We start from the raw sequence: 19,191 nt of genomic DNA on the forward strand, positions 1-19,191 counted from the left end.
GACAGAAGACGCCATCCGGGCAGTCTTGATATATGGTTGTCAGGCATTTGTTTAGAAACATTAAATGAAGGAAATCTTTCAATGTTGATGTGAAACTCAAGATCCTTGACATCTGTTGAACATAAAATGTAAGATTAAACCATTTGTTTTAGAAGGCAATAGGGCAAGAAGGGCAAGAGGTGAGCTGGTAATTAAGATTCCATGTAAGATATATTATTACTTATTTGTCATTTATATATAGCTCTTTGTCTCCCATATAAGGGCAAGGAAATGGGTGTATCTTTTGTGGGTGTATCTTTTGTGATTGGCTCTAGCAAACAGCCAATAGGAATTTCAACCAGGCTGATTGGACAGAGGCAGCCACAGGAGGAGCAAAGGGGGCTGGATTAAGGGAATATAAGTGCTGGCCAGAATGGCAGGAGGCCAGGCCAGAGCTTGGTAACCACGTACCACTGAGCCTCTTATTTATTTGTCTGACAAATAAATTACTATTTTAATTTCTCTATTGCTGCGTTGAATATTTCATTCCAGCTAAGCGTTAACCACAAGCAGGGTGCTACAATACAAGTTCTAAATGCAACTCCAGCCAGTAATCTGGCCACTGTATTTTGGACAAGTTGAAGCTTTAGACTTGTCTTCAAGGGCAGCCCCATGTAGAGTACAGTGCCACCACAACTTCAGAAGTTTTCTTCTTCTTCTTCTTCTTCTTCTTCTTCTTCTTCTTCTTCTTCTTCCTCTTCCTCTTCCTCTTCCTCTTCCTCTTCCTCTTCCTCTTCCTCCTCTTCTTCTCATTGCAACAATTTATTACCCACCCTTTGTTATGGATACAGGGCAGGTAGCCAGGTATAGTGCCTCAGATAATGACATGAAAAGCATTGAAGTTGTGGTTGCACATATGTCAGTCCAGGTACACACTTGTAACACCTTCTCCCTAGGGTCCTGGGGTAGGTAACAACAATCAAAACACAATGTTAATATTAAAATACCACACCACCACACAACATTATAATCAGTTAAAAAAACTTAAAATTGCAAAAATTGTTGTGCTGGACTTGTAAGCTTGGGCTTGGAGCATGTGTGTTGACATGGCCACATTTCAGCAAAGTCATTGACCAATTTGATTAAGATATTTAGCAACAGCATGATAATCTGCTACATGACAGGGTTCGTCAGTTGTTCAACTGCAGTTCTGATCAGTGCCATAAAATCTTAGCCAATGGTTAAGGGTGATGGGAGTTGTAGTCTGACAACATCTGGGGTCCCAGTGTTGAAGAACACTGCTGTATTTATTATTGTTGTTGTTGTTATTATTATTATTATTATTATTTGAATTTATATACTGGTTCACAGAATAAAAGCAAGATATAAAACAACAAAATACATAATAAAAATAAAAACAACAACCCAATACCCCTCCAACAAAAAAACAAACAAACACATTTTAAAAAGGCATAGGATGTGAATCGGATCAACCAAAGGCCTGGTTAAAAAGGAACGTTTTTGCCTGGCGCCTAAAGGTGTATAATGAAGGCGCCAGGTGAACTTCCCTGGGGAGAGCATTCCACAGCCACTGCAGAGAAGGCCCGTTCTCATGTTGCCACCCTTCAGACCTCTTGAGGAGGAGGCACATGAAGGAGGACCTGAGAAGATGATCTCAGGCTCTGGGTAGGTTCATACAGAAAGAGGCAGTCCTTGAGGTATTGCTGTAGAGGGAACATGGCCAGCTGAGGCCAGGAGAAACAGCTCACCTGTGTTCTATCTGGTTTCCAAAGACCCTTTGACCATGGAATAATACTCGCCTGGTAAGAAGTAAGCCATAAAAATAGGATCACATCTGACAAGCACCATAGAAGGACAGATTCACCCCACAGATGAGGCTACTACAGCATCATCAAAACAAGCCACAGAATGCATTGGCGTAGCTACCCTTAGTGCTGTTTAACATTTATGGAGACCAGCTGTGTGCTCTGACTGTCTATAGGATCAGAGTGCATGTTAATGATGAGATGTGAGTGCCTTCTGTGCCCCTGAACAGAATACGCATTTAAGCATATCATTCCAAGACAGAATGTGTCCTGCCAGGATTTTTCCCTCTTAATTAAAGTTACGCGAGTTATGAAATACTTTCCTTTATATTAAGCTCTTATTCCTGTGGAGAAATTTCTATTTGTTTTTATCTCATTTGAGCTTCAAGGTTAATCTTGGTTTAAGAATTTTGCTCACTGTGACAGCAAACTCATTGTGCTCCATTCTGATCTCTTTTTGTGTGTGTATATATCTCTCTCCCTGTGTCATGCTGTGCCCAAATGCTACTAGCTAGGGCATCCTCTGTGTGCTAGGCAGCCTACAGACGTTATGAAAACGATGCCTCTGTAAATACATAGAGAAGAGAGTGTTTTTCTTCTCCTTCTTCTCAAAGGAGGACATTTCCTTTCCTTTTCAGAACCAGGAGAGGACCACAGATTCATAAATGGAGGGTTCAGAACAATGGCTTACTTTGCAGCAAGTCGGAATTCTATGTTTGATTTTTACCCTATGATCTTTCACAGTTACAAGTATAGAATAACTTTCCAAACCCTAATCATAGAAATACTGGCTTGGCAACGGTGAGAGTCTTGGCTGTGTGGCTAGGTGGGTAGTGGAGCTATGTATAGGTCCCATTGCGTCTCTCTCTTCCCAGGATCCTTCTCAAACTGGCATGTGCATGTAGAGTAGAAGGATCTAGGACACCAAAAACCCAGCATAACAGAGGGCAAATTGGCTCATATCTAAAGCTAGTAGAGATGCTATTATTTCTGTTGCCCCTTTAAGTGGTGTTGCTCCTCCTCTCTGTTGCCCTTTTGTGCTTGGCTACAGAGTTGCATAAGTCCATAGGAGATCTAGGGGTGCAGAAAATCAATGGAGATTGAAGGAATTGCAAGTGTCCTTAGGAAAATTACATTTCCCATTGTCCCTTGCACCCTTAGGGTTCCTTCCAACTGCACACGTCTATGATTATATGATTGGGCCGCCTTCTGGTGCACATTTCCTGTTTTTCTTTGAGGCTCATGTTGAAGATACAAATATAAGAAGAGCCTGCAGGATCAGGCCACTGGCCCATCTAGTCCAGCATCTTGTACTCACAGTGGGGAGACCTTGTGGTTTCCAGCAACTGGCGTGCAGAAGCATTAACTGCCTCTGAGCATGGAGGCAGGGCACAGTCATCATGGATATTGTCCATTCATAGCCTTATACATAGTGACATCGTGGCCATTGTCATAGTGAAGCAGTACCACCTGTCCCCAAGAGAAGAAAATTTAAGCAGAGTATAGGAGTATACTATATTAATGGTGTCAAAACATGGAAGGAAAAACATGTAAGCGCCCAAAGAGCTTCCCTAGGGATGCCATTCCACAACATTGGCACCACAACTGAACAGGCCATATCAGGAGCAAGCCGGCAGTAAATTACACCGTGCAAGTTAACTCTTTATTATCAAAAACACAATCAACATGAGGTAGTTACTGAGATTGAAGGTCCCCACCTCCTCATAGCTGCCTAAGTGCCATCTTCTCCAGTGTTTTTTCCAAGCAACCAGAGACTGTGTCTGAGCATCACCAATCTCTCCTCTGCCCTTTTCATGCCTCTTTTGTTTCTGGAAGACAAGGGGGGAGGAGGGCTTGTCACAGCAGGAGGGGGAGACATCTGTGACTTCACCAGCCTGACTCATCTCTGCCTCTTGACCTCTTCTCCCCTGCTTCAGCTTCTGTTGCTGCTTCTAGGCTGCTTTCTTCTCAGCTCATTAAGCCCTGTTACTTCTTCAGCTTCTGACACCTCCTCTTCCCAGTCTTTCCCCTCTTCTCCCAGTGACCACTCATCATTGTCCTACCACCACTACCCAGGCTCTGAGGGTGGTTCCTCAGCTGGTTCCTCCCATAGGTCCCAACATTCCTCTGCGTCCAATCAGTCCATGAGAGGCCAAGCCTCTTGTCCCATGCTGCTGCTATTCGACCAGAGTACAAGACCTCTGATGTCAAAGTACAGCACCATTTTCTTACCTTATAAGAAGCTGCTTGACACTGAACAGTCAAGCCACTGGCCCATCTGGCTCATCACACACCTGAGTTTCATACAGGAGGCTTTCTGAGTCTCACCTGGAGATGTCAGGGATTAAATTTACGGCCTTTTGCGTGCTCTACCACTGAGCTATGGATTTTCCCCGTTGTCAGAAAACTGATGGGGAGAGATTAACAGGTAGACATCATTCAATCTGTCAGCATTGTGGCATCTTGCATGGTTCTTTTAATATAATAATAATTAAAACAATGGCTGACAAGAACGATCTTGTGTTCAGAGACGCAGTAACAGCATTTCACTTTGGTTTGATCACAAGCTTTTAAAATCTCTTCAGTACCTAACACAGCAGGATATCGCTGACCTCCAAGTTCTAATTGCACTACTTACCTTCCTTATAACTTTATATTTGGGAACAAAGCACCCTTAAAGAGGTGATGTTCTAATGAGGGTTATCCTAATGGGACACAACATTGCTAAGGCCACCATAGAGTAAGCCCTATATCACAGAGAAAAGGAGAAGGATTCTTTTTTGCCTTTATAATGAGGGTGAAATCCAATTTATCCATTGTATAACCCCATTTAACCATAGAAAATGTTGTTGAGGACCAAAAGATAAAATATAGATCCTATGTTCTTCCCCCCACACTTGATCTTTTGTGTTTGATCATAAATGCTTATTGTGAAAGGATATCTCATACCTCCAAGCTACACACTGTTTGCTACTCATTAGCAATTTATAAATGATATTTTCTCCCTGGTGACATATCTTTTGATATGATTCTCTAATAATAATATCCACCAATATTAAAATAAGAACATCCCCATGTATTGTGATCACCTTCAACCGCATTTCCTCACGAAAATTAAATTTTAGCACACCAACTGATATTGTATGCATATATTTGTCTACCATCATTATAAATCTCCTAAGGGTCTCTATAAAATGATACTTTTTGCCTCTTTGCAGTAATTCTACCTAATGCTCCAAAGCAAGAAACTAATTACATGCTGACTTTTCAGTAACTTTGATCTTCAGTATACCATACTACGGAGGTTTCTATAGGTAATCATATAATTATAATACACTAAGTAGGGTGAAATCAGCCATCAACTTCTTTTATTTAAATTGCATTAGTGAGCTTTATTGGGGAGGGGGACAAACCTCATTTCATTTTAAAATATATTAATCGTTTCTCCAGCAGTTTGCTGTTTAGAATCAGCAACTATATAAGTTGAGGATATAAAGTTTCAGACTAAAATCTAATTATATACACTAATGTTTATAACAAATGTCATTTTAACGCAAGGAGCTTCATTGGAGGAAACTATGTGAGGAATTCTTCAAAAAATATGCTTAAGGAAGGCCAGGGATAAATGATAGTGTTGTTAGGAAATTACAGAGTTTTCTCTGGGGAAGTGCTGAGTCTATAGAGAAAAAAAAAGTTACCTCATTTTGCACTTTCATGATGAATTGGTTAGATACTTCCTGCACATACACAAATACTGAAAACAATTTGTTCTTTCAGCTGAAGTCTATTAGGGTATACAAAAAAATCCTAGATTTTGCCTTTGAAAGCTGAGATTCTGACCTATCGTATTCAGAGGCACTGAAAGGAAACAATAGTTCTATATAGCTTTGTTATCGAAAGGCTCGCTTGCAGGAAGAAATGTCAGTCTCTCAGGTGCCTCCTGTCATGTGCTGATCTCAGATCTCTATGCACAAGCACATCATGCCCACCCAAACTATCCATCCATCACAACAAGAAAGGGATGGCCACATCACTGAGATGGCTCACATATGCAAGGATGTCTACCAGGTATGTGGAACCTGTGGTCCTATAATCCCTCATTTTGGTCATGCTGACTGGGCTTGGCTGGCACCAGATCCGGCAGCATCAGGAGTGCTGAAGGATCCCCATTTTGTCAAAGGCATCTTTGTGTACATTTGGCTAACTCACCTACTTACTTTCAGTACAATATTGGGGTGCCAGCTCTTCAGCTTCCCAGAGGGAAGCAAAAAGACCAAAACCTGCCTTGCACTTCTTTGCTGCCATTTGTTTTTCTCCATAGGCATCTGGTAATTCAGTGAAGAAGAGAACACTGGGTGCCATTTTGAGGGTGGCTGAACCTGGTGGCATAAGAAGGGGGTGTGGGCCGCTCCGGGTGTCATCCCTGAGGGGGGTGACCACGGGGCCTGGCCTGCAGTGTGCCGAGCCACATGTCTCTCCTGGGGAGTGACGCGGTGTCTCAGGCACCTGCAGACTCCGTGCTCCCCAAAACGGCAACGTGGGGCTTGCAGACTCCATGGAGGTTCCACGCAGCATGCTCTGCCCCGACTTGCCCTGCCCTGTGGGCAGCTTGCCCCCTCCCCCAGGTGCAGGGCATTTGCGCTGCCCCGGGTGCCTGAGCAGCTAGCTACGCCACTGCCTGAACCACATGGCTTCCCTATTGAAAAGCTTTGGTTCATTCTACCTGGATGATGTCCAAGCAAAGCTTCCTCCTGACTGTTCTCCCTAGAGTGCCATTTTAAATCTCCACAGGAGAAATGGCAGAGCCATATCTGTCCACAACCTTGCTACAAGCCTGTGACAGGCAATGATGTTCTTCCCTTCATTTGAATCAGGCAGACATGTATGATTCCTTGCGCCATCTTAGCTTTGCTCCAAGTTCATCAAGACTGCAACGCTGCTTTTCTTAAGCCTTAGGACAGTGGTCCTCAATCCCCCCCCCCCCAGGCCACACTTTCAGAAAAAAAAATATGGTCGTGCTGCACTGAATTTTTTTTATGGATAATAAATACATTGGAAAACAAAAAGAAACAACTTCTTAGCAGTGCTTGATTTATATGGAACACTACTTCTCATTACAATGTTGATTCTGTATTATGTGCTATCTGTCCATTTGAAAAGAGATGTAGGTGGTCCCAACAATGAGGGGTGTATCCACATCTGTCCAATGGGTGAGCATATATGTAAAAGGTAAAGGTAAAGGACCCCTGGATGGTTAAGTCAAGTCAAAGGCGACTATGGGGTTGCGGCGCTCATCTCGCTTTTAGGCCAAGGGAGCCGGCGTTTGTCCACCGACAGCTTTCCAGGTCATGTGGCCAGCATGACTAAACTGCTTCTGGTGCAATGGGACACCATGACGGAAGCCAGAGTGCACAGAAATGCCGTTTACCTTCCCGCCCCAGTGGTGCCTATTTATCTACTTGCACTGGTGTGCTTTCAAACTGCTAGCTTGGCAGGAGCTGGGACAAAGCAATGGGAGCTCACTCCGTCACAGGGATTCAAACCGCTGACTTTCTGATTGGCAAGCCCAAGAGGCTCTGTGGTTTAGACCACAGTGTCACCCGCATCCCATGTTGCAATCACCCTTCTTCACATGAAGGGAGGAAAAGGTATGGATAGCCTAATCAGAGGAGTATTTTCAAATGCATATCAAGTAACTACACCCAGCCTTGTAGACAGGACCTAGAATCAAGGTAGACTGAAAGCAGCATGTTGGGGACAAACAGGAATGATTCCAGATTGAGAAACACTACATTTTTGTGCTACAAACAGATTAGTGCATATGCAGATTTAGATCTTCATTTCAGAAATGAGTGTTGCTGGATTGCAGTTATGTCTGGAAGCAGTACTCCCTGACTTGCAACCCCTCATCCCAGAATGAATGGGTTGGGTTTTGGGTTTTCTGTGTTGTGGGAAGGACAGCTTGGCTATGCTCAGAGTTGGAGCTCTTTGTTCATACAAGAGCTTTTCACACTCCACAGCTGAATTCTGGTGGTGGAAGTAAGCAAATCCAGAGCTCTCTAATTATTTAGGGGCTCCTCTATTTGCTTTAAACTCACTTCAGCGAAGATCAGCCACTTGATTGTGGAAACAAATTAGAAATGGAAGGGAGTTTTCTATGGATAACTGGTGTCGGTGCACCGTGAGATCCAAGTAGCTTGTGACAATGGAGGGAAAGGCTCATAGTGCATAACAAACTGCACCACCTTGTCCATTGAGCTCATCAGTACTGTTGTATTAGGTTATGGGATTCAACTTCCCACTTGCATGCCATTGTTCCCTATTGATTGGTTCTTGGTTAGGGTTAATAGGACACTGAATGCCCTCCATTCCCTAGGAAAATAGAGGTGCACACTGTTGACAGGGGTAAGTGTGTGTGAGAGAGAGCCCCTTTCTTCCATATTCCATTACATAAAGCTACAGCCTGTCACAAATTGGTTCTTTGTGAGCACTAAGCTAGTGGAACCTAATAACCATACCTCAGTCTGAGTTTCCTTTCGAATGACTCAGTGCTGTGGAAAGGAAACATCATGTTGTTTGTGAAACAGGGCTTTACCTTTACCACATCCCATATGTGTACCTTTGTTTGCCTAATAATATTCAAAGCTACAGAAAATCTGAGCCACACATTCACTTTAAAGCTGAACAAACAAAAAATTGTTTTGACTTATCATCAATCATGTCATGTGATCACAGGGCATATTGTGTGCAAATAGCGCTTGTTTTATCTGGAGTTTCAACCTTTAAAAAATTCAAAACAGTAAAGTTGTTTATTTGACCTGGGACTTGACCCTCCGATTTTAGCACTGCATTTTGACAAAGCGGTAGAAAGAAAACACATTTTGCTTTTAAACTCTCATGGTATGAAGGAAAACCTGGTTTCCCGGGAGACTTTCCTTTTTTAACATACTCCTTACATCTGTAATTTAACAATAGGAACTTTATATTTCATCTTTTGTTTTTATAGAGACGAAGAGAGGCAAAAGTGTTTACTCGGTGCAGTGCATGGCAGTGACTCTCTCATTATGAGAAACTGCAGACACAGTGTGTGCATTTAGCTCTGGGAATTGCATCACTTAAGGGCCCTGTGGTTAGACAGATGAAGCCAGACAGACAATAAGAAATAACAGTTGGAAAGCCGTACACATAAAATGTTTGCACAGATCCTATTAGCAAATCATCTGCTTTGGCGAATATACTTCTCGTGCGTAGACTTGAATGTTGCAGTGGAGTATCTGCCTTTTCCTAACAGTATAACTTGCCGTCCTTAAATTAATTTCTAATACAGATTAAGGATCCTGACCAGCTCTGTGTCTCTCATGCACCTTTCCAGTAATTTTTAGTAGGAAACCATGTGACACTTGGGGTATTTCTCCACCAAATTTCAGTTCATTGGCTGCGCCTTGCAAGGGGCAGGCCATCACGGAATGCAGTTGCATCATATGAGGTGATTCTTTTATAGGACATTGCCAGGGGATGCATGGGCATAGCTGTCAGCATTTCCCTTTTTTAAAGGGAAATTCCCTTATTCCGAATAGGATTCCTCACAAGAAAAGGGAAAAGTTGACAGCTATGTACATGGGACAGTGTTGGATAGCAGCAAGCATTCCTCCCTCATACATGGCTGCACTATGGTATAGCACTAAGGTCACTAGTGTGGTGCCCACAGGGGCAATGATACCTGAAGGAGCATCTCCACCCACATCGTTCTGCCCAGACACTGAGATCCAGCGCTGAGGGCCTTCTGGTGGTTCCCTCACTGTGAGAAGCAAAGTTACAGGGAACCAGGCAGAGGGCCTTCTTGGTAGTGGTGCCCGCCCTGTGGAACACCCTCCCACCAGATGTGAAAGAAATAAACAACTATCTGACTTTTAGAAGACATCTGAAGGCAGCCCTGTTTAGAGAAGCTTTTAATATTTGATGAATTATTGTGTTTTAATATTCTGCTGGAAGCCGCCCAGAGTGGCTGGGGAATCCCAGCCAGATGAGCGGGGTATCAATAATTTCTTGTCATTGTTTATTCCCTTCGGGATTTCTCCTGGCACTCATGAAGTCTCTGAACCTCCGCAATGTCCCTTTGTCATGAGGTCGTGAGCAGGGGTTACCGTCCGTCCCCCCTAATATATAGAAGGAGCTGAAAGAGAAAATTAGAAGAGCAACACTCTGTCTGGCTTCCTCTTTCAGCTCAATGCGCTTCTGATTAGAGGAATAAAAAATGGAGCAATCGTGATGGTAGGAAGAAATGGAGAGTGGTCTGAATGAACAGCGGGGGCACGAGTGGAGAGAAAGAGTCTGGAGTGAGAGAGAGAAAAAGTGTGCACACAGGCACACACTCCTACCTCTGAGCCAATAAAATGGACCCTCTTGAAATTGCTTTTTTTCTTTAATGACTCAATCGCCATAAAAAAGCATGGATCTGAGGCACTGTTCCTTATGGATCCTCATAATTTTTACAAAGGGAACCCCTTCAAAACACTATGAAATCAAATGTCATCTCAATGCTGACAGATGTATTTTTTTATGGTTTTTAGGGTGGCCAGATATCTTCTTTTTCAGAGGGCTTCCCGCTTTTACACCTTCTTTTTCTTTTCGTGTTCAGGATGCCTTTTCTGTCCATCCAAGTATTCTGACTGCGTGTGTGTTACATAGCTGCTGAGAACATTTCTCCACTCTCTGTCCTCACACTGTGGCTACAAGATGGAGAGTAGCCTTTCTTTTTCGCTCTTATGTGCAAGCAGGATTGCACAAACCCAAAGGAGAAGGGAGGAGGCAGGGGCAGAAGGAGGTGTGAAGGTGAAAACAGGGGTACAACGTGGGACTGCGGAACAGAAGAGAGCAATGGTTTCGGAGATGGGGTTGGGAAGGTGAAAAGTGAACTTAATAGTTTCCTGGGGTGGGAAGGGGAAGCTCTAGGGGGTTAATGTGTGGGGAGGTGGCAGGGGGGTGGCGAGGAGAGAGCAAGCAGGGGATCAGCCCCTAGTTAAACAAAAAGAAAGAACAACCTAACATTGGAGCTCAGCTACTATGTTTTGCAGTAATGAAAAAGCAGAAGTGGAGAGCCATCTTTTGTTTATTTGAGATGGTGTTTTGAATTACCTATGCAGAAAAAAGTTTTGTTACATTGCAGATTTTATGAAGACAATTAGCACTTGGACAGCAGACTGAGCAGACATGCAGGTCACCTGCTCACTTTCTCTCTCCATATGATGAGTTGCATTATATTTCTATTTATATTCTAGTAATTATGTATACATTTGCATAAATACATATAAATTAGCACATGCAAATCATATGCAGAGTAGTGTCTTCTCTTTTTGGGTGTGTGTGTGTGATGCAAATCTTCCCTTTTTGGCAGTATATTAATAACCACCTAGTAGTGTTGTTATTATCCAATGTTAAAACCATGCAGATTCATTTTTATTTATTTATTTATTGGATTTATATACCGCCCTATACCTGGAGGTCTCAGGGCGGTTCACAAACAAAATCATAATATATAATATATAAAATTGGGGGGGCACTAGGGGCGCATTGGAAGATGGCCAACAATACCATCTCTCCGACCCACACGGGGTAATTAAGAGGCTGTTATGGGAGTAGGCAGCCTCCCTTGTTGCCCCAAGGAAATGGGGAACACTGCCCTTGCCTGCTGTGCCCATAAATCACCCCCTAATTCGAAAGAAGGGGGTGAGGGCCCTAGGCAGGTCCCGTGTGGACCTCGGCTCTCCTGGACGCTGTCTCTGATCGCGCACTAGCTGCAGCAATTTGGAATAATTAATTACAAAAGAAACAAATGCACATATTTCAAGTGAAGAAGGGGAGTGAAGTCTGCTAATTTAAGTGACCTCTGCGAAAGAAGATGACGGGTTGGAGAAACAGGAATATTTTACGATGAAGATACACCAAAGGCTGGGTATGTTGACAACGGGACTGAATGGGGGGGACCTTTTTTACTTTCCTTCTATGTGATTTACAAGAACCCCTCCTCATTAGAATCGTCGGTTGAACTGACCCAAGCAGGATGATTAAGGTTTGTGTGGAGATAAACTTTAACCAAAAGTATGCTTTATGGAGATCGAGAAGCAATAAGAGCTTTTGGAATGGCGCAGCAATTAATTCGGAGTCGCCATCTTGCCAAAGGATTTATAGCCGGGAGGAGGAACTGACCTGTTTTCAGACTGCATTCCTGGTGAATCTCCTCAGAGGTTTTGAGAAAGGAGGCAGATTGGTGAAGATTAATGACGCTAAGACTGTTTTGATGTATGGAAGTGATGTTATATGGAAAACGTCTGGATATGGCTACTGGATAAAAAAAATAATATCCACGCAGGATTACAAACTGTTCTATTTTTTTTTAATGATATTTATTAGAGTTTCAAATAATACACAAAAGCAAAAAACAGCAAAACAATTTTCCAAAAAAGATAAGATAAAAAAAGAAAGAAAAAGCAGAATTAAAAGACATTCAACATTTACAGTCCTTATTTTCAGTAACTTTTTTCCGCGACTTCCCCTCGCCTCCCCTTCTTGTATTCCATGTCCAAATATTTGTTCAACAAGTTCTTATCCCTAATTTTTAACCTTAATTTATTATTATATTTAATTCAATTTATATATCAAATTTTAACTTATATACATCAATCATTATACTTAAAGACTTTTTCTAAGATCGACCCAATTTCCCTTCCATGAATTCCCCATTTTTATACTAATCACAAAGCAAAAAATGAAAATAAATAAATAAATCAAAATCAAAATATATTTGTACACCCTTTGGATTCCCAAACCCCACCCTCCCTTTCCTGGTTTCGATCCCTGAACCATTGTCCATTAGTCCATCTGCTATCAGCCTGGAGACCTCACGTCTGAGGCTCTTAAATCTCTCTTAATTCCTCTCTGCCGGTTTTTTTGATAGTCCTTTGTATTAAACACCAAGTCTCGGAGGGGCTCTGTCCCGATAATATCCATGTTCCTTCCAGCCAGACCTCCATATTTAAGGGTGGAGCTCAAATCTTGTTTCTTAATCCTTTTAAGTCCAAATGTCCCAAAAGCTCCAACTTCCACCTTAATCAGATTTATAGTCCATAGATCTTCAGATCTCCACAGAAGGAGATCTTTCCATTCCTCATTCTTCAATTCAAACCAAATTTTCATCATCCAGTCCTTATTTTCTTTTATATCCATCTTGACAGGCCTCCGGCTCTCCTTTACCTTCTGCAGCATTACAGCCCCTCCTTCCTGCTCCTCCTGTTCAGCATATATCTCTTTCTCCACTTCCTCAAATTTCTCAAATTTCTTTTCTTGTTCAGCTGCCTGGACTTTGTACATCAAGTCCTTATCCAACTCAGTAGATTTATTTACTGTTGACTTCAAAGTTGTGACACTTGTAGATAAAACATGACTTTGCTCTTGCAACTTTCCCAAGAGAAAAAAAACCTCGTCCAGATCAGCTAGTATTTTTCAACCTATATCCATTCTTGTAATGTCCCTGAACCCCCTCTAGAGGGATTCTGGTTGTTCAGTATTCCTTCCACTTCCAACCCAAAAGTCAAGTTAACTTGTTTCAATTCTTCTTTATTTTCAACAGTTTATAACTATATTATAACTAATGTAACTAGCAAGAACATCAGAAACAAAGTTCTCTATTTTTTCCAACTTTGACAGCTGATTTGACAGCTGTCAAAATCTTCTATGTCTCCTCAACAGGCTCCTCTCGCGGATCACTCCCGGGTCCCGGGGGGGGGTGGCACTTTAGTTCTCAAAGTTAGCTCTTATCCTCCAGCACAGTTACTTATACTATCAATCCGTGCAATTAATAACTTTATCCAATAAAAAGGAGATGTTCTCTCGACCTTAGTTATTTAGTCCTTGCTTCAAATTGTTTACAAGGCGGGGAGACGGACTTCCTCTTTGCGCCTTCCCCGATCATGCCGAATTCAGACAAAAAAAAATCTTTCTTTTATAAATCCAATTTCCGTATTACTCACGGGCTTTTACTTTGGGTCCAAATGTTCAAAGGAAGAAGTCAGCGCTCTCCGACCATGGCATGTGGCTTCCCTCAGTAGGAGTAGCAGTCGACTCTCAGCACCGCGCCTCTCCCCGTCCCCCGTTCCGAAGCCTTTAAAAAGGCTCCTTCTCGGGTCGGGGGGGGCGCAAATGGTGCCCGCCGAGTCACCAGGTCCACAGGCTTCAGTGCCTGTGGTTTCTGAGGGTCCCCACGTCGTCGCCGCGGCAGGACCTGTCTCCTACTGAGCCGATTCCCTCCGGAGCTTGGAGGGAATCTGCCATTAGGCGATGGCGCTAACCCGGAAGTCCACAAACTGTTCTAACCAGCTTGTGGAGACTATCAGAGGTCACAAAGAGAAAAGAAAAATATATGAAAATAACAACAAGAGATGTGGAAAAACAATAAGAAAGGACTGGATAGTACTGTGAACATCATAAGGTTAGATTTGTGGACATTAAAACAGCAGTAAGAAGCAAGAAGTTGATTGGATCCCCTTTGGAACTTGAAATATGGGTACCCCCAACAAAAATTTAAAATTCGGCTGTGTAATTTGGAATTTATGTAATTTGGTTTGATTTGATGTGATTGGTCGGTTAATAAAAAATTATTCTTAAAAAAACCAAAATCATAATATATAAAATCAAGTTAAAAACAATAACCCAATAACCCCCCCCCAAAGATTCACATTCTAAAAGGGTATTGGATGTCAATAAGATCAACCCAAAGCCTGATTAAAAAGCAACATTTTTTTCTGGCGCCTAAAGGTGTATAATGAAGGCGCCAGGCGAACTTCCATGAGGAGAGCATTCCACAGACAGGGAGCCAACTTCCACGCCTCTTGAGGAGGAGACACACGAAGGAGGGCCTCAGAAGATGATCTCAGGGACCAGGTAGGTTCATATGGGAAGAGGCGGTCCTTGAGGTATTGCAGTCCTGAGCCGTTTAAGGCTTTCATGAGCAATGGCGTAGCAAGGTCACGTGGTACCTGGTGTGGAAACCCCTCAATTGAAATTATTAAAAGAAGGAAAAATAAGATACAGTTGCAAGTGTTACTTTCTGGTTTATTTACTTAACATTGTGAGCATAAACACTTAAAACCTTTCTTTCGCGATGGGAATTTCTTATTTTAAAAACAAATATTTTTGCCCTTTTGTCACCCCCCTCAGTGATGACACCCGAGGCAGACCACACCCACTGCATCCCCCTACCTACGCCACCTTGGATCCATGCATTTGTGATGGCTAGCAAGCATCAAATCTGTGATATTTATTGTTCAGTCCCATAGTGTAAGCCAGGCATGGCCAAACTTGGCCCTCCAGCTGTTTTGGGACTACAACGCCCATCACCCCTAGCTAACAGGACCAGTGGTCAGGGATGCTGGGAACTGTAGTCCCAAAACAGCTGGAGGGCCAAGTTTGGCCATGCCTGGTGTAAGCTTTGATTCAACGGTGTTATGTGGGACTCTATAAAAGTTTGTAATTTCAAGAGAATCTGTTTTAACAATACTGGAACCAACATTTTTCTAGCCTCTTAGAAAAGTAAAGTATGCCCTTACTTTATCTGTTTTTATACACCGGGGCAGGGAGTGATGCCCCAGGTGGGGGCGGGGGAGAGAAGCAATCAGAAGGATGGTACCTTTGCCATATGCCTTGCAAAGGAAATTATCAGGGACATGCAGAACTGGAAATGGGAAAAGATCTCTCCAGAGAGCCTCTTTGTAGCATAATACAGGGGACTCTGGTGTACATATAGGCAACAAGCACATGGTAGTTTATATGCATAGATGCAAATTTAGAAATAATGATTAAATGTAAACAGAAATATATCTCACCATGGTGGGGAAAGGCACCAGAAGACTTGTGTGCCTACTTCTACACAGGGCTCCCCACCCCCCAGCTGGAACTCAACAGAATTCAGGTGGGCGCCACTTCTATTATAAGAGAACAAGGGAGGTGTTCATGGTGAGTTCTGCCTCCCAGTACATTCCTTCCTCATACATGGCTGCATCAGTTAAACTATGGTTTAGCACTAAGCCATGGTACAGCACTAAGGTCACCAGTGTGGTGCCCACAGGGGCAATGATACCTGAAGGAGCGTCTCCACCCCATTGTTCTGTCTGGACACTGAGGTCCAGCGCCGAGGGCCTTCTGGCGGTTCCCTCGCTGCGAGAAGCCAAGTTACAGGAAACCAGGCAGAGGGCCTTCTTGGTAGTGACACCCGCACTGTGGAACGCCCTCCCACCAGATGTCAAAGAGAAAAACCACTACCAGATTTTTAGAAGACATCTGAAGGCAGCCCTGCTTAGGGAAGCTTTTAATATCTGAAGGACTATTGTATTTTAATATTTTGTTGGAAGCCACCCAGAGTGGCTGGGGAAACCCAGCCAGATGGGCGGGGTATAAATAATAATTTATTATTATTATTATTATTATATATTCTTTTTCTAGAAAAATAGCACTGCTTCTACTTCTGCTGAGCAGCTGCTGCTAACTGCTGAGGGGGGATTTCAAGGCTCCTTCTCTCCCTTGTCTTATGGTTCCTTATCTTGAAATCAGGCTTGGGCTGGAGGACACCTTCAAAATAGAGGACTGCCTTCTGTAAAGCAGCACATGTCACCCTAATCCATGGGGTTGCAATCACAGAGTTGTTAAAGCTATAGACCTTGTGAGCAGTACCCACACCTGGCTTCTCTAGGCACCCCAGGAAAGCAGACCACAGTTCAGTGTGGATGGGATGTTGCCATGCCACAAGGGAACAAAGGCAGCAGAAAAGAAAAGCACATCACTAGGCCCCACTGCCCTCAACACCCAACAGATCCTCCTCTCTGCAGAGACACCACAACATTTGATTGCTTTCATTTCTTCAAGAAATCGAAAATTTTGCTATTCATGTCATTGGGGTAGGTTAGATCAGAACCAGGATGACAAAGTCCCCTTCATTTCTGTCTTCCCTGCAGTTTGGTGTGCAGCTAATTGTATCTGGATGAATAATTCTAATAAAGCTGTGACCTTTAATGCCAACTGTTGGTTTTAATTTTAATTCATAGGCAGTCGTCTCAGTGTGAGCTCTTCTTGGACGTGAGCAGCAGAAAGGCCACTGTGAATATTTACATTTACACACACATACAGGCACACGGAGGCACAGACACAAAACAAATACAGGCACAAGGAGGTATCCCACGGGGTGAATTCTTATATTGTAGATCTTTTAAAAGGGAACAGCACATTGCCGGCTTTGGAATAAAATTGTATCAATTCCTCCGAATCAAAGAGGAGTCAAAGGGATGAAAAAGGCATTCATAACTAGAAAGCAGCCCCCACAGCTCATGAATAGACTAATTATGTGACAGCCCCACAGGCAAATGCAAAGTTACCAACACAATTGCCTTTGGAACTCACAGAGGGGTCAGACACTACCCTTGGAATATTATCTTCTGTAGGAGAACACCTGGGCCCTGTACTTAACAGGGCTATTCAAAAAAACATAACAAGGGGCAAATAGGAGGTGGTAACAGCTGTTCAAAGCACATGGAAACTTGCCACGGAGATGATTTTGAAGGCTTATATCTCCCAGGTTCCCCACCCCCTCCTTCTGCTTTGCAAGAATCTACTGACAGAGGAGTCTTATTTTTTATTGTGTGTTTTGTTTTGTTTTTTGCCAGAGTGCTTTCTAGACAAAGTTGGCAAGAGATGGTAAGCCTTTATCATAGGCAGGAATGACTGATGGTTACATTGTTCGGGTTTGAGTGCCAGTGCAATGTTGAGGCAAATATGACCCAGGGTTTTTAGTATTCTTCCTGGTGAGCTGTTTATCGCACATTCATCCCAATTTACTTGCAGGAAGCTCATGCAGAGGTTAGGTTATAGCCGATATTTCTTGAGCATTCATTCTGATTTGTGTTATTGGGTTTTTTTTGGGGGGGGGGAATTATACAACAATTATCATTCATCTTGCATTCATTCTGATTTGCTTACAGGGAGGTCATGCCACTTCCCATTAACCATTTGTTCACCCCACACTTTTCGGTGCATCTCTGTCACTTTCCTCATGGCAAGATGGTCTCTTTTGTTAAAAGTGGTTTTGTCACACCTGGACACTTTAATCCACTTCAGTTGTGCAAATCTAAATCTGCCACCATGCTCCCGAATCCATCCCGCAAAATACCGACAGTGCAAAGGCACCCAAAGTATCCCTTCCATTACCGCTTCTGTGGGGTTGCGGGAGGCACTGTTGCAACATATGCCTCTCTTGCAGTGCTCAAGTAATGCTGAAAGTGCCATGCCAGTAGAGAAGAAGCTCATGCTGTAGTTACTTCCTGTGTTAGCGCTTTACAATGTATGTGGGTATGTGGCCCTAATAAGAGCCATCAGGTTCTGCTTCAAAAAGGGTTGACAAAGCATAGAATAAACCAGTTATTTCCTGCCCAGATTCCAGGGGTGGATTGCGGAATCTGGAATGGATTCTACAGTCTGTCCTGAAGCATAGACCTCTCTGCCCATGCTCTAAAGCAGCCTTCCCAAGATGTGCTGGCTGTAATTCAAAACATCTGGAGGACACACGGGTTGGAGATAGCTGTTCTAAAGCCTTTGGTGTGTGGTAATCACAGTGATATTGCTATCTCCTGCCATGGCTGATGCATCTAGGAGAGATGAAGACTAGTTGAGTATTTCTCTGCGTTTGAAGAACACAGAGTTTCTGTAAAGATTGAGAATATTTGGTAGCAAGGATGGGAAATCAACGTCACTTTTTGTGTTAGAAATAGCTGGAATTAAAACCACCCCCCAGTTGTGGAGTGTTTCACGCATTGTTGATTGGGTGCTACCCCATTAGAAATAATAAAGCATTCTTTGTGAGTCCTGACTTGTCTGGTTAATTCACACATAATAAACCATTATCCTGTTACATAAATGTTTCATAGGTTTTGGTGGTTCTTTTTGTTTTGTTTGGGATGGGTTTTTCTTTCCTTTTCTTTTTGCATTTGCTGTGCTAGGATCCATGACTATCATATGGTTTTAGAATTTATAATCTAATTCAATTCATGCTTCATTTCTGAGAGAGTCTGAAGTGATTCAGTATGTGTGGTTTTAACTAAAATAATATTTTGTTAGCTACTAATATCCCTATGAGATGAAGTAATACCATTCCGTGTTCATCTTAATTAACCAACATTAACTATCATTAGACTTTTATATGGTACAATGCACATTGCTTCATAACTTCAGCTTAGATCTCATCCAGCTAGATTATAATGCATAATATCAATCATGACTTCCTCTCAGCTCTCCTAATGCCTAGCTCTGGTTTGAAAAGTTAAGGTCAGTGTTAAGTGTTACACTTCAG

The sequence above is a fragment of the Podarcis erhardii genome, assembly GCF_964252035.2.
Source record: "Podarcis erhardii genome assembly, chromosome: 2".
NCBI lineage: Eukaryota > Metazoa > Chordata > Lepidosauria > Squamata > Lacertidae > Podarcis > Podarcis erhardii.